General features: G+C 40.5%; 1 pseudogene; it reads right to left on the minus strand.

Moving 5' to 3' along the window:
* LOC102828441 overlaps positions 1–15,254 on the minus strand; it is a 57,498-nt pseudogene extending 42,244 nt beyond the window's left edge.
* Between the last annotated feature and the right edge of the window lie 414 nt (positions 15,255–15,668).

Below are 15,668 nucleotides of genomic sequence, written 5' to 3' on the forward strand. Positions count from 1 at the left end.
ACTGAAACATGATGAAGAACACTGGAATATTGTTACATATAGTGCTGGAAGATGAGCCCCTCAGGTTGGAAGGTACTCAAAATATGACTGGGGAAGAGCGGCCTTGTCAAATTATAGTTGAAAGTGATGACACAAATGAAGTTAAGCCCTCCAGACCTTCATCTGCTGATGGAGCACAACTCAAAATGAAGAGAAACAGTTGTAAATATCCATTAATAATTGGAATATGGAATGTACGGAGTATGAATCTAGGAAAATTATAAGTTGTCTAAAATTGAATGGAATGCATAAACATCTGTAACCTAAGTATTAGTGTGCTGAAATGGACTGATATTGGCCATTTTGAATCTCACAATAACATGGTTTACTATGCTAGGAATGACAAATTGAAGAAGGATGGTATCGCATTCATCATCAAAAAGAACATATATTTCACTTTTGGCTGTTGTTTCAAAACTGTCTATGTCATAGCAATTACCAAAAGGACTATGACTTCAAGTTTTCTAGATGTTGGCCCCTTCCAGAATGGCAATCATCAGGTTTACTTGAGTGTGGAATAGACGCTTCCTGTCACCCTTCTCTGAGCACCAATCCCAGGATTTAGCTATCCCTTAGACATCCCTACATTGGTATTTTGTAGGAATCTCCAAATCAACACATTGAAAACCAGACTCCTGGTCTTCTTCCCTTTAATCATCTTTTCAACCTTCCCTTTCAGTTGGTGATACCTCAAACTCCTCACTGTCCCACTGTCTGCTGCCCTAGCTTCACTTCTCAGCATTCACTTAATTGCCAAACTATGTGACACATGGTACTTCTTTCATCTGTCTCTTTCTTTCCCCTTGTGCTGCAGCTACCACAAGAACTCATCGCATCTGTTTTTGCAGTAATAACTCCTTAACGTGTCTCCTTCCCTTCAGCCTTCCCCTTTAATCTGCTCAGCTTCTCAGTGTCAGACTGATTTTCCTGAAACATAGCTCCAATCATGTTTCTGCTTGTCTTGAAACCCTTCAGTGGTTTCCTATTGCCGTTTGGAATCAAGTTCATTGGCTTGATATTGAAACCCTCGATGAATGGACTTTAACTAATATTTCTAATCCTTCCTTTTAACTTCTTTCTCTACAACAACAAGCTCATTATTTATAAAGTGACCCTCATAATTTCCTATACCTATTTGACTTTGCTTGTGCCTGAGATTCTCTTTCCTTTCCAGCAGACTGCCTCTGGAACCCTACCTTTCCGTCAAGCTCCCACTCAAAAGTTCTCTCCCTCACAAGGCTGCTTTTTCTGTCTTATTGACCTCATGCTGCTATAACAAAAATAACAGAAGTGATTCCCTTCAACAAACAGAAATTTATTTTGGGACAAATATGGGCGACATATTGAATGATGCAGAAAGCGCCAAAAGAAATGGAAGGACTATGCAGAGTCTGTACCAAAAAGCAATGATGGATGTTCAACCATCTCAAGAAGTAGCATATGATCAAGAGCCAAAAATACTGAAGGAAGAAGTCCAAGGTGCTTGGCAAAGAGCAAGGTTCTGCAGATTGATGAAATACAAATTGAAATCTTTCAACAAACTGATACAGCCCTGGAGACACTCATGCATCTATGCCAAGAAATCTGCAAGAGTGTTACCTGGCTAAGAAGAGATTCATATTTGTGTTCATTCCAAAGAGAGATGTCACAATGGAATGTAGAAATCGCCGTGCAATATCATTAATATCACACGCAAGTAAAATTTTGCTAAAGGTAATTCAAAAGTGACCTCAACAATACATTGACAGGGAATTGTCAGAGGTTCAATCCAGATTCAAATAAGGACATTGAACAAGGGATATCATTGCTGATATCAGATGGATATTGACTGAAAGCAGAGACTAATAGAAAGAAGCTTACCTGTGCTTATTGACAATGAAAGGCTTTTGACTGTGTGGATCATGACAAGCTATGGACAGCATTGTGAAGAGTGGGTATTCCAGAACATTTCTTTGTGCTCATGAGGAACCTGCACATAAACCAAGAGGAAGTTGTTAGAGCAGGACAAGGGGACACTGAATAGTTAAAATCAGGAAAGGTGTGTGCCAGCATTATGTTCTTTCATCATTCTTGTCCAATCTGTATGCCAGGCAAATAATCTGAGAAACTGGATTATATGAGGAAGCACATGGCATCAAGATTGGAGGAAGATACATTAACAACCTGCAGTATACAGATGATATAACCTTGCTTGCTAAAAATGAAGAGAACTTGAAATATTTACTGATGAAGATCAAAGACCACAGCCTTCAGTATGAGCTATAACTCAAGGTAAAGAAAACAAAAAATCTCACTACTGGACCAATAAATAACATTATGATAAATGGAGAAAATATTGAAATTGTCAAAAACTTCATTTTTCTTGGCTCCACTATCAGCATTCATGGAAGCAGCAGTCAAGAAATCAAACAACGAATTCCATGAGGCAAATCTGCTGCACAAGACCTTTTTAAAGCGTTCAAGAGCAAAGATGTCAGTTTGAGGATTAAGGTATGTCTGACCCAAGCCATGGTATTTTCAATAGCCTCATACACATATGAAAGTTGGACAATGAATAAAGAAGGCCAAAGAATAATTGATGCATATGAATTACGGTGTTGGAGTAGACTATTAAAAACTATTCTTCTGGACCACCAGAAGAACAAGAAATACAGTCCAAATGTCCCTTAGAAACCAGTATGGTGAGACTTCTTCTCTCATACTTTAAACATATTATCAGGAGGGACGAGTCCCTGGAGAAGGACATCATGTTTGATAAAGTGGAAGGTCAGCAAAAAAGAGGACTATCCCCAATGAGATGGATTGGCACCGTGGCGGCAACAATGGAAGCCAGTGTAACAATGATTGTAAGGCTGGTGTAGAACCAAGCAGGTCCTGATGTGCATAGGGTAGCTATGAATTGGAACCAACTTGATGGCACCTAACAACAGATGGTTTACTATGCTGGGAATGACAAATTGAAGAGAAATGACATGACATTTGTCTTCAAAAAAGAGAATTTCAATATCTGTCTTGATGTACACTGTTGTCTGTGATAGGATGGTCTCCATACACATTTGCCTACAAGGAAGACCAGTTAATTCTATTATTTATCAGATATATACTCCAAATATGTATAAAGTCAGTAATGATGAAACTGAAAAATTCCACCAACTTCTATAGCCTGAATTTAATCAAACATTCAATCAAGATGCATTAATAATTACTGGTGGTTGGAATTCGAAGGTTGGAACAAAGAAGAAGGATCAGAAGTTGGAAAATATGGCCTTGGTGATAGAAATGATGCTGGAGATCACATGATAGAACTTTGCAAGATCAATGACTTATTTATTGCAAACACCTTTTTTTCAACAACATAAATGGCAACTATACATGTGGACCTCATCAGATGGAATACACAAGAATCAAATTGATACATCTGTGGTAAAAGATGATGGAAAAGCTCAATATCACCTGTCAAAACAAGGCCAGGGGCCAACTGTACAACAAACCACCAATTGTTCATATGCAAGTTCACGGTGAAGTTAAAGAATATTAAAATAATGGATGTTTGCAGCTGTTTCTTTTCATCCTGAGTTGTGTCCATCAGCAAATAAAAGTTCCGAAAACTTTGCTCCATCCACATCATAAATTTTGAGGAGGCAGCACTTCCCCAATTGCAGTTTGAGTACTTTCAATCTGAGGGCTTCATCTTCTGGTACTTTATCATATAATATTCTTCTGCTATTCATAAGGTTTTCAATGGCTAAGCTTTCTGAAGTGGCACGCCTCACTTTCATCCTAGTCTCTGTTAGTCTGGAAGCTCTGCTGAAACTTGTCCACCATGAGTGTCCTTGTTGGTATTTTAAATACCGGTAGCATGGCTTCAAGCATCACCGCAACGCACGAGCCACCATAGTACTATGAACTGACAGATGAGTGGTGCAAAGACAGTAATAGCAATATTTTAGGTATTTTAAAAAGATTTTATTGATATCATTCACATGCATAAAACTCACCCTTGAAATGATACAATTTGGTGGCTCCATAGGATAAGCACTGGACTTTGGACCACTAAGTCAGCGGTTTGAGCCCACCCGCCACTCTGTGGGTAAAAGATGAGGCTTTCTGCTCCCACAAACTCTTAAAAAGTCTCAGAAACCCTATATATGTTCACTGTGAGGTGGAATCAACTCCAGGGCACTCAACACACAACAACATTAAGGCCTCTATCAGAAGAATAAAGAAGCAGGTTAAGAAAAAATTGGCTAAGAAAAGATATGGTTAAGAAAAGATTGGTACTCTGTGTATGACATGTCTATGACATGCCAAAGGAACCCTAAGGCACAAAGGCTAAGTCCTAGGCTGCTGAAAGGTCAGTGAATTAAGCTTACCAGCTGCTCTGTAGGAGAGAAGACCTGGCAATTTAGTCCCAATTAAGACGCAAAATAAATATTACAGCCTAGGAAACTCTATGAACAGTTCTAGTCTATAGGATTGCGATGAGTCATAATTACTCTATAGCACACAACAACATAACACGCCCACAGTGTGAATCAAGTCCAGCCCAATCTGATGATGGTCAGGGCAGGGGTCAGGGCTCCTTTGTTAAGACCTGCATTTGTATGGACAGAGCAAAGTCCCTTGTTATGGAGCTGATTCTGGTTCATGGCAACCCCATGGGTGTCAGAGTAGAACTGTATATTCCATAGGGTTTTTTCAATGGCTGGTTTTCTTCTGAAGCAACTCTGGATGGACTTGAACTTAAATCTCTCTGTTAGTAGTCAAACATTTTCACTGTTTACACCACCACCCACCTGGATCTCATTTTGAAATTACAATAAACTCTCTTAGGACTTCCAGGAGGAAATCTGAGAACCTTCTCCCTCCACGCTGCTGATGTAATTTGAGCACAAAAAGCAGTGGATGATAAACGTACAGACCTGGTCCTCGTCTGAAAAATGAAGGGGCTGAACTAAATGATCTTTGTGGGTCTATTATAGTTTAAAACATACTACACATGTCTTTATTTCTTTTGAGAAGTTTCATCAATCTGACTGAAAAACAAACAAAATCTCTCCTCTGGTCAGACTTTTGTATAGGGGAGAACAGTGACTTTTACAAACGAAACGCACTGCTTATTTTGTGGCGACGGTGGAGCCCAGTATCTAATCTACTTCCCCACTTCCTGTGTTATGAAATGCTGGGCATAGTTTTCTTTTGGCTCCATTGCATTTTGATAAAAGAGCCAAATCTTGGGATGAAAGATGCAGCGAATACTGCCCTCTTTTGTCCGTCCTGGGTTTCTGCCGCTTGATAAGAGTAGGTCTGACAGACAAGAGTTAAAAGTCAGTGCTAAGTTAACCTTGGCATGTAAATCCATCCCTGTTGTTTTCCTCTGCGTGGCTTCAAGATTTCCGCATTGTGGGACATCTTTATTTTGGAACCACACACATTTATTTAGCTTACCAGAGGCTGCCACTTTTTATGAGAAACCATCTAATGATAGCTGTTTAAGCTTGACCAAAAAAGTGGGTATAAAGCAGAAGAAAAGCTCCTTTGAGGTTTGCCTGCTCCATTTGGATTCCCAGGGAGCTAAAGATAAAACTCTGGGCAGAAAGCAACGTGTCAGCAGCAGCAGAGGAAGATTGCCTCTCGAATGTGGGAATCACTCATTTGGGAGAGAAGTCTTAGTAGCTTGAGAAACTTTTTCCAAATAATTGGGTTATGATGAATTTATGTCATTTGAAATACAAAGGGACTTTGTGAGCCAAATATATTGTCATAGTGTTCAAGTTTAATGAAGCAATACTAGTAAGAGAAAGGCATTTCTGTTTATGGAGCAACATAATTTTTTGTAAGCATAGCTATAAAAGCCCTGGTGGCAGGGTAGATTACGCTTTGGACTCTTAACCGCATGATCAGTGGTTCAAATCCACCAGCATCGCATCAGGAGACAGATGAAGCTTTCTGTTCCCATAGAGATTTACAGACTTGGGAATCCTAAACAGGATTGCTATGAGTCAGAACTGACTAGACAGCACACAACAACATAACTAGAAATAAAAAACTAATATGATTGCCTTTGTTTGACTTGAGTCAAGCATTGCAGTTGTTTTTTTCTTTCTAGGGTAGCTGTGGATGTATCTGTCAGGGCTGCTGAGAGTGGAGAGTGAAGAAGTTGAGGAGGGGAAATTGCTCAGAAATAGACTTTAAAGTCCTGTTGACTCTACGTCCAAGTACAAATTATATGATTTGCTTGGAAAGCTTTAGTAGTGAAATTTGTGAGAACTCAGCAAATTATCAAATATGCCTGTCCACCTGCTTGTGTACCCAGCTCGGGGTCAGGATGCCTAGATGATAGGTAAGATGGTTATACAGTTGGAAGCCAAAAAACAAAACAAAACAAAACAAAAAACCAAGTCCATGGCTGTACCATTGATTCCAACTCATAGTGACTATAGTACAAAGTAGAACTGCCCCACAAGGTTTCCTGGATTGTTTTACGTAAGTCTACTGTGGAACAGCTGATGGATTTGAGCTGTCAGACTTTCTATTAACAGCAGAGTGTTTAACCACTTTACCACAGGGACACTTCCATGTAGTTGGAAAGGGAAGAATTAATCAATGACTAATTTATAATTTAACAAAGTAGAGTTTGAAGTCTGCATTCCATAACTCTGTTCCAATTTTTTTTCATCTCAGTGGTAATGTGAGTATTGAGGTTGCTAACTGCCGCCAAGTTGGTTCCGACTCATAGAGACCCTGTATACGGTTTCCAAGGAGTGGCTGGTGAGTTTGAACCTTGCGGTTCAAACCAACCTTGTGGTCCAGCACTTACCCTATAGTGCTGCACCAGGATTCCTATATATCGATTATAGACGTAAAACAAGACATTTACCATTTCAACATGCTCCATGATTCAGTGACACAATTCTGCATATTATGTTGTTCAACATGACTATTATTTGTGCCCCAATTTTCCCATCACTTTTCACAGAAGCTCAGTGTCCCCTAAGTCACGAGTCCTCCTTGCCCTCTCCCTCTTGGAAACCATTAACAACTTTGATCTCTTTTACACTTGCCTACTCCAGATAGTCCATGTAAGTGAAACCATACAAGATTTGTCCTTTTGGAACTGACCTATTTCATGCAGCATAATGATTTCTGCCCCATAATGTTCATCCACATTGTTCCATATAGTAAGACTTCAGTTCTTTACGGCAGAATCATTTTCCACATTTAGTTTATCCATTCACCTGTTGATGGACATTTAGGTTGTTCCCACCTTTTGGCTGTTGTGAATAGTGTTGCAATGAACATTGTGCTTACTCTTTAACCCAAGTTACAGCAACTTTGTGTCCTTTACATCCCAGGACAGTTCTGGGGATAGACATTTTGGTTCACTCTGCCCATCAGTGAGCTTGGATTTTTCAGCCTGTGTGCTTTGATTGGTGATTTGGAAAACATCATTAGATAAAGCCATAATCAGCCCAATGGAGCAGTAAGTGAAAGGGACCCAGGGGAGTTTTTCCATTCCCACTACTCTTTGAAAAGCTCTGTAAAGATGCTATTGCAAATTCCTATCTCATCAAGCCAGGGAAATTACTTTTACAAAAGGAATGTCAGGGTTCTTCTAATCCATGATATCCTCTCACCAGTGAGAGAATCTTGAATTATCAGGAGTAAAGTATATTTAAGAGTAAGAAAATATTCACCAAAGGACAAAGTCAGGAAACAGATCTGTTTAGTTGTTTTCTTTCTGTTAAGTGCCTTTGATGGAGCATTTGTATTAACTTCGACCTATGTGCTTAGAGCCAGCCAGCCAGATAAAAATGGAGAGTTTTTAGCCAGAAGGTGGTTAGAATGCTTCATCTATGGGAGATCTTCCATTCAGATACATGTGGAGTTGAAATCTGAAACCAAGGGCTCTATTCTATACATAGTGATTTAGTTGTATAGAAATCCACAGAGATCTGATTAGGAGTGGTTGTTGTAGTTGTTAAGTGTTCTAGAGTCAGTTCTGACTCATAGTGACCTTGTATAAGGTTTCCAAGGAGCTGCTGGTGAGTTTGAACTGCTGACCTTAAGGTTCAAACCAACCCTGTGGTCCAGTGTAAGAATGGTTAGTATGTTGAAATACTTTGAAAATATTGACACCAAAAGATTTTACTTTGAAAATAGTGAGTACTACTGCTGCTATTACGAATCGGGCTGCGAACCACAAGGTCAGCAGTTCGAAACTACCAGCTGGTCCGCGGCTTTCTGCTCCCGTAAACCCTGTACAGGGTCACTATGAGTCAGAACCCACTCCACGGCACATAACCACCACCACCACTGCTGTTGTTCAGTACTGGTGAGTAGGTTCTGACTTACAGCAACTGCCCATTCCTGTAACATCCTCACAATCACTGCTGTGTTTAAGCCTCTGTGTCAATCAGTCTCATTGAGGGTCTTCCTCTTTTTTATCTGACCCTCTACTTTCCCAGGGAAGTAATTATAGATGGCATCATTTAAATACTTAAGAAAAATAAGTTTGGGGAAAGGATACAGTCCTGACACGCACCTTTCCTGATTTACAACCACACAGTGTCACTTGTTGTGTTATAACCACCGTCTCTTGGTCTATGTACAGTTTCCTCATGAGCACAATGAAGTATTCTGGAATACCCATTCTTCTCAATGTTGTCCATAGTTTGTTATGATTCACACAGTTGACTGCCTTAACATAGTCAATAATATAATGTAAATAAACATCTGTCTGATAGTCTCTGTTCTCAGCCCAGTTCTGTCTGATGTCAGGAATGATACTCCTCATTCCATGCCTTCTGAGTCACACACTGGATTCCTAGCAGTTCCCTGTTGATGTACTGAGGCAATCATTTTTTGAGTTATCTTCAGCAAAATTATATGCATGTGATATTAATGATATTGTTTCATAATTTCCACATTTTGTAGGGTCATCTTTTTTTTTTTTTTTGTAGGGACACAAACATGGATATCTTACAACCGATTGGCCATATGGCTATCTTCCAAATTTCTTGGCACAGACTACTGAGTGTTTCCAGTGCTGCATTAGTAACTTAGCGTACTGCATGCTGAACTGAAATATGTTAAGAAGAACATGGCATCAGAGTTGGAGGGAGGCTCATTAACAGTTGTCATATACAGAAGACACAATGTTGTTGCTGGAAGTGAAGAGGACTTGAAGCACTTACTGATGAAGATCCAAGAATACAGCTTTCAGAATGAAATGCACCTCAATGTAACAAAATTCTTACAACCAGACCAATAATAACATGATAAATGGAGAAAATACTGAGTTTTCTTTTACTTGTATCCATAATTAATGTTCATGGAAGTAGCAATCAAGAAATCAAAGGACATAGTACATTGGGCAAATCTGCTACAAAAGACCTCTTTCAAATTTAAGGGCTAAGATGTCTGTTTGAGAATTAAGGTGCTCCCTACTCTACCCAGGGTAACTTCAACTGCCTTATATGCATGCAAAAGCTGGATAATGAATAAAGAAGACTAGAAGTATTTGAATTATGGTATTGTCAAAGTATGTTGAATTCAACATGGACTGCTAAAAGAACCAACAGATCTGTTTGGAAAAAGTATGATTACTCTTTAGAAACAAGAATGGCAAGACTTCATCTCATGTGATTTGGATATGTTATCAGGAGGGACCAGTTCCTGGAGAAAGACATCGTGCTTGGCAAAGTAGAGGATCAGTACAAAAAGGAAGGCCCTCATTTAGATGTGTTGATGCAGTGGCTGCAGCAATGGGCTCAAACACAACAAGATTGTGAGGACGGTGCAGGACCAGACAGTGTTTAGTTCTGTTGTACAGGGTTGCTACGACTCTCCATCGACTTGATTGTACCTAACAACTAACAACTTAAGAGAAAATCAGTTTTTGGGCTTATAGTTTTACTTAAGAAATATGATGTTTGAGTATTTGTTCTGGTAGTCTTTAAAAAAAAAAAAAAAGAAATCCATAAGTTTGCCTTGGCTGTAGATTTAATGAAAGTAGATCTTCTGGACTTTTCTCTGCAAAGCCACTAGGTGGATTTCAGCTACTAACACTTAGTCCAGTACTATTACTCCTACCACTGTAATCAGGTTATTAGGATTCATAGCAATCCTGTATCAGATTTCTGAGGCTGTAAATCTTTATAGGAACTGAAAACCTCATCGTTCTCTCCTAGAGTGGCAGGTGGGTTTGAATTGCTGATCTTGTGCTTAGGATTCCAATGCTTAGCACACAGTGCCATCATGGCTCTTAGTCTAGCAAACATGACTTATCCTACCCAATGACCTTACGGTAAGGCTAGACAGAAGCAAACTTCTGGTTATTAACAAGAACATGTATCTTTCCTTCAAACACTTTTTATAATGTCCCTGTAAGTTTCTTTACTTGAAGTATGAGCGGAAAAGTGAAATACTAAATGCTAACTTCTTGCTCCTTGGAGGCCAGGATGGCTAAGGTTCGTCTCTCATACTTTGGACATATTGTCAGGAGGGAACAGTCACTGGAGAAGGATGCCATGCTGGGTAAGATGGAGGGTCAGAGAAAAAGAGGAAGACCTCCAACAAGATGGATCTGCCAGGTGGCATCATTGATGGACTCAAGTGTGGCAGCGGTAGTGAGGTTGGCCCAGGATCGGACATTGTTTTGTTCTGCTGTGCATGGGGTTGCTATGAGTTGGTTCCGACTCAATGGCACCTGACAACAACAACAACTTCTTGCAAATTACTGACATACATATACTACTCATTGTCAAAGAAGAAATCATTGATGATTTATTGATGGACTCTGTCACTTTGTCAAAAGTCTTTCTTATGGATCAGACTGTTGATTAATATATATCAGGGGAAAAGTCATTTCACAGTGTTAGCTTATGAAGCCAACTGGAAACTGAAACTAAAGCATGTTACTTTCCCTCATTTGAATAACAGGCTGGTGTTTGACAAACTGCCCTGGGAGGTAGTTAGGTGAAATACAGGCCTTGTGATTGAAGACTGATCTTGCTTCTTTTCATCCCCATACTTCTCCTCTGACCACAGTTTGAACACTTTTCAATCAACAGCAGTCCCAGCAGGGCATGGCTACCACATGCTTACTAATGATATCCCAAAAGGCATCCCAGGGGTTCATCCCATAAGCTCTGTTGTAGGCTAGTGAGTTACCGTATTACCCCTGAAACTGCCTCCCTTCATGTTGAATCAACAGGTCTGGGCTGCTATAATGCGTTTACTCTTAATGGACCAGCCTTCTGGATCCTACTTGACATGTCAAATATAATATATGGGAAAGCAGATGCCTATAAAGTTGACCTCCATGAGAATAAATGCAGAATCTGACAAACACAATTGCTGCATTAGAACTAGCCTAGGAATTCTTCCTGGTCCTGAGGTATCGATGTTCAGACAGAGTGTCTGTGGACTGGGTACGCCATTGCAGTATTGAAAAAAGAAATGGAAAGCACAAAGCTGCTAGTGTCTCTGGAAGACAGTACAGGGGGCCTCCCACGGTAGACTGCGTGCACAGCCTACCTCAGAACCATTAGCAGTGAGCTGTCCATCTGACAAAACACATTTTCTCATTTTACTTTGAGCTTAGGTCAACAAAAGCAGAAGCAGTGTGGGAAACACAGTCACTTATAGGGAAAGGCCAATGAATTGTTTCCTAACTCAGGGAGGTTCTTTGAAGTGTATATATAGTGTATTTTTTAGAGCCCTTCTCCTAGTCAGGAAAGAGACTTTTCATCGTGTTAGAGCGACTGGAGAAGACACGAAGAAGGCTGTCTTGACTGTAGATGTCCTGGCTTATCTATGGAAACTGCAGGCCCAGGTGGAGGCAGTGCAGGAACGCATGGGCCAGGCCCCAACCTTTCTGTGGAACAGGAATAAGAATGAATGCATTTAAAACCACAGAAGGCTTTGTAAATGGCAACTACTCTTGTGATAATTTCTAAACTCATCAAAGTGAAATATTTAAGGCTATCAGGTAAGAGCAGACAGAAGCACAAAACAGGCATCCACAAGTCCATTACAACTGTGCAGGACTGTGTGTTTACTTTAGGAGATTTTACTAAAAATGAGTAGGCTACAATAATTTAAAATATGACCTCTATCCTGTCAGAAACCCCAAACTAAGCCAGTTGCCGTGATGATTCCATTTCACAGCAACCCCATGTGGGTCAGAATAGAGCTTCACTTCAGAGTGTTTTCAATGGCTTTCTTCCAAGGTCCCTCTGAGTAGAGCAGACTCGAGCCACTAACCTTTTGGTTAATAGCCAAGAACTTGAAAGAGGTGGATGCAAAATTATAGAAGATAAAGAAGAGATTTTACTGCTAGGACATTCTTCCATATGCTCTGATCCCTTTATAAATCTTCTTTTCCCTTAGCCAGGCCAATAGCTCTCTGAAATGGCAAAAAAGTCTCCCTCAGTCAACAGCAGCCTGACAGCTCACCTTTGGTGCTACTGTCAAGTCTCACCCGACATTCTCTACTGCTTTCATTTGGGTTCAAGAAGCTGGCCAAGGAAGGTTGACCCATCACAGTTTGGGGGAGAAAGCTGCTTTTTTCTCACCCATCAATCATTAGACTTGTCACTAGCTGCTGACATCTAATGCTGAATGGAGGGATGTTAGGGCACAATAAAATATACAAGCCAATAAACCCCTACTTGGCGATTGGTCATGCTCTTTTGCATCCTGCCTGGCCTTCTCCCATTTTTATCACCAGACTCATGGCTGCATCCGCTCATAAGCTTGTTCCAAACAAAGGCCCATTCGTTTCAGGCTTAAGTATTGCTCTTGTAGCAGCTTCCACCTTCTCTGAAGCAAGAAGACCCAGGGGGAAACAAGGAGAACAGTGACAATAACAACAGAAGAACTTAGAACTGAGCATGCAACACCCATGGTGGGGGAGACCTGGTCTGCGACCCAGGAATGAGAAGTTTTCATTATGTTACGGTGACTGGTGGAGCCATTATGAGGCTTTCTATCGGGGTCGATGTCAAACTGGCCAGGTCCCAGCCTTTCTGTCTATGTTCCTGACTCAGGCAGGGGATTCCCTGGTCTTTGTTACCAGGCAGAGGAGAAGTTATGCTGTGACATCACCTATTGTGGCACAAACTAATTCATGGAGAACTTTTACCTAGTCTTCAAAACATCTTTGAGAGATGAGGGTTTCCCTTATTAGCTCCAAATGTGATACCTGAACGCCTTGGTTTTTTGTCCTATCCTTCTCATGTTATGTGCAATGCTAAACACAAACTCAGGAAAGGAAATGGAAGCCTACAAAGACTAAGCGACTTGCTTCTTCCAGGCAGAAGAGACAGCAAATGCAAAGGTCCTGAGGTGGGAATGAGGGGAAGCATAGCCTTGGGCAGAATGAATGAACCCATGAAGATGCCCTCATCACAATCTTTGCCTCCTGGCTGCTTCTTTCTCTTCATTTATGTTCCCCTAGCCAGCATTTATTTGATATCCTGGACATCTTTATCCCATTCTTCTGACTTAGTTGTTTTTTTTTGTTGTTCTCAAATAACTGAAAGGTATTTATTAATGGACCCAAGGGAGTTTACTTCATATCCTAACTTGCACATCTCAATAAATAATTTCATTGTTTCCATCATATAATGTTCCATTTGTTTTGACGTAGTTAAGTGCCATTGAGTTGGTTCCAACCCATAGTGACCCTATATAGGGTTTCTGAGGAGCAGCTGCTAAACTTGAATTATCTACCTTATGGTTCAAACCAACTTTACAGTCTAGCACATTAACCCATAGCACCCCAACAGGACCCCCCAATGTAAATATCACTGCAGATGTTTTATCAACTCTAGGATTCTACATATCCCAAAATGGAGATGGAACAAGCTTTCACCTTTGATGATACATGCAGACCAAGGCAACTCTGTTTAGGTTGATAATTCAGACTTGTTTCATTTGAAAGTTCTCTTGCAGTATTTCTTCTAAAAATATTGGCATTTAAAACTTTTCCTTTTCAAAACCTGCAGTTACATGAATAGACGTAATATAAAAATGTGGACTCTAATTGACCCCATTATTCTTTGCAAAACATGATCATAACAAAAGATTAGGACAGTCTCTTCCCATCTTACAAATGTCCAAGCAAAATCCAACTTATTTAAGAAAGTTGGTCTGAATTTACCTTTGTTACACTCTAAAAACAAGGAAAACAAAAACTCCAACCATTTGAGGCTATCAGAGCATTGCATCCCCCCAATAAAACTGTAGGTTTTAGTATATGCACTAAAGTATATGCACAGAAAGAGCTAATTTCAATGCTCCTTTTAAAGAATTTATTTTATACCTATTATACTGCTATGGGTCGGAATCGACTCGACGGCACTTAACAACAACAACAACATACCACACAGTATGCCATTTTTAAACATTGACATGTAACCCCCTAGTAAGATTCTTAAAGCAAAACCAAAAACATTTACCTCATTAGAAACAAGATGCACTATTTACTTATTGTCTTTAAACAATGCATTCATGGAACAATCTGCAGACAACTACTGTTTTAGCAGACAAAGAACACTTTTAAGTAGATGTGACTGTCCTAACCTGTTTATTAGGCCTGAGGTTTACAAACATTATTTAAATTAATGGTCACGGTGGAGCTGGAGAGTGTTGCATCTTCTCCAAGCAGCCCTGCGAGAACTACCAATAGTTTGATGGAACTTTTACCTCTTCCCCAGACCATGGCTCTTGCCGCCTGCAGGTGTCAAACCACGCATCTCCCTGGGCTTGTGGACTGGCTTGGTGATCCACCGGGTGTCAGGATTTCTTCTGATAGCTTTATGGAATGGATCAATGAGGATAACTTAAAAAAATTTGTATGTGGAATCTTCACCAACCTAGTAAGAATTCAGGACTCTTAGGGCCCCATAGAGGCGTCCAGCTCACTCCTCAGCCATAGACTGAAGGCTTCTAGCAAACTTCAGCTGGTTAACGCCATGATGGACAGGCTTGCCATGGTTGCACTTTTCGGCACTGGGCATTTGCGACCACCTCTGTGCACGCGAGTCCAATAGATGACATAGCCTTGCTTGGCCTTGTATCCTAGTCTGTGCGCCTTACCTGGCTGGGTGGGATGGGAAGCCCTGTGCTGTGCAGAGAGCTGGCGGTACTGCCAACCGCGTACCCGCAGGAGAAATCACATGACTTCGGACTTCTTCTTCCTCCATAGTTCCTGGATGTACTTGTAAGCACCCATCTTGGTTTACCCTGATGGCTGACGCCAGATGGAAAAGAAGAAGCTTTTCTTCCTGACTTGGATTTTGGGAACACTTAGCACTTTCAGAAATTAATGGATATGTTTCCTTGTTATTCCTGACTTTGAAGATTTTTTCCCCCCCACCGCTGTGTTCTCAGCACCCAAAGAATTCCCTGATGCAAGCAGATACACATGCAAATCCCCTTATCAGAAGCTCAGGGGGACCAAGAATTTTGAAAATTCAGAACTTTTTGGACTTTGAAAAGGTCACATGGCACATACCCCAAAGTCTGCAGCATACCACCCCCCACAGAGGTTAGGGTAGCACCCCTCATCATCAAACACACTTGTTTAATTGTGATGAAACAGGCACACTGCATGGATA

The sequence above is a fragment of the Chrysochloris asiatica genome, unplaced genomic scaffold, assembly GCF_000296735.1.
Source record: "Chrysochloris asiatica unplaced genomic scaffold, ChrAsi1.0 scaffold00115, whole genome shotgun sequence".
Lineage (NCBI taxonomy): Eukaryota > Metazoa > Chordata > Mammalia > Afrosoricida > Chrysochloridae > Chrysochloris > Chrysochloris asiatica.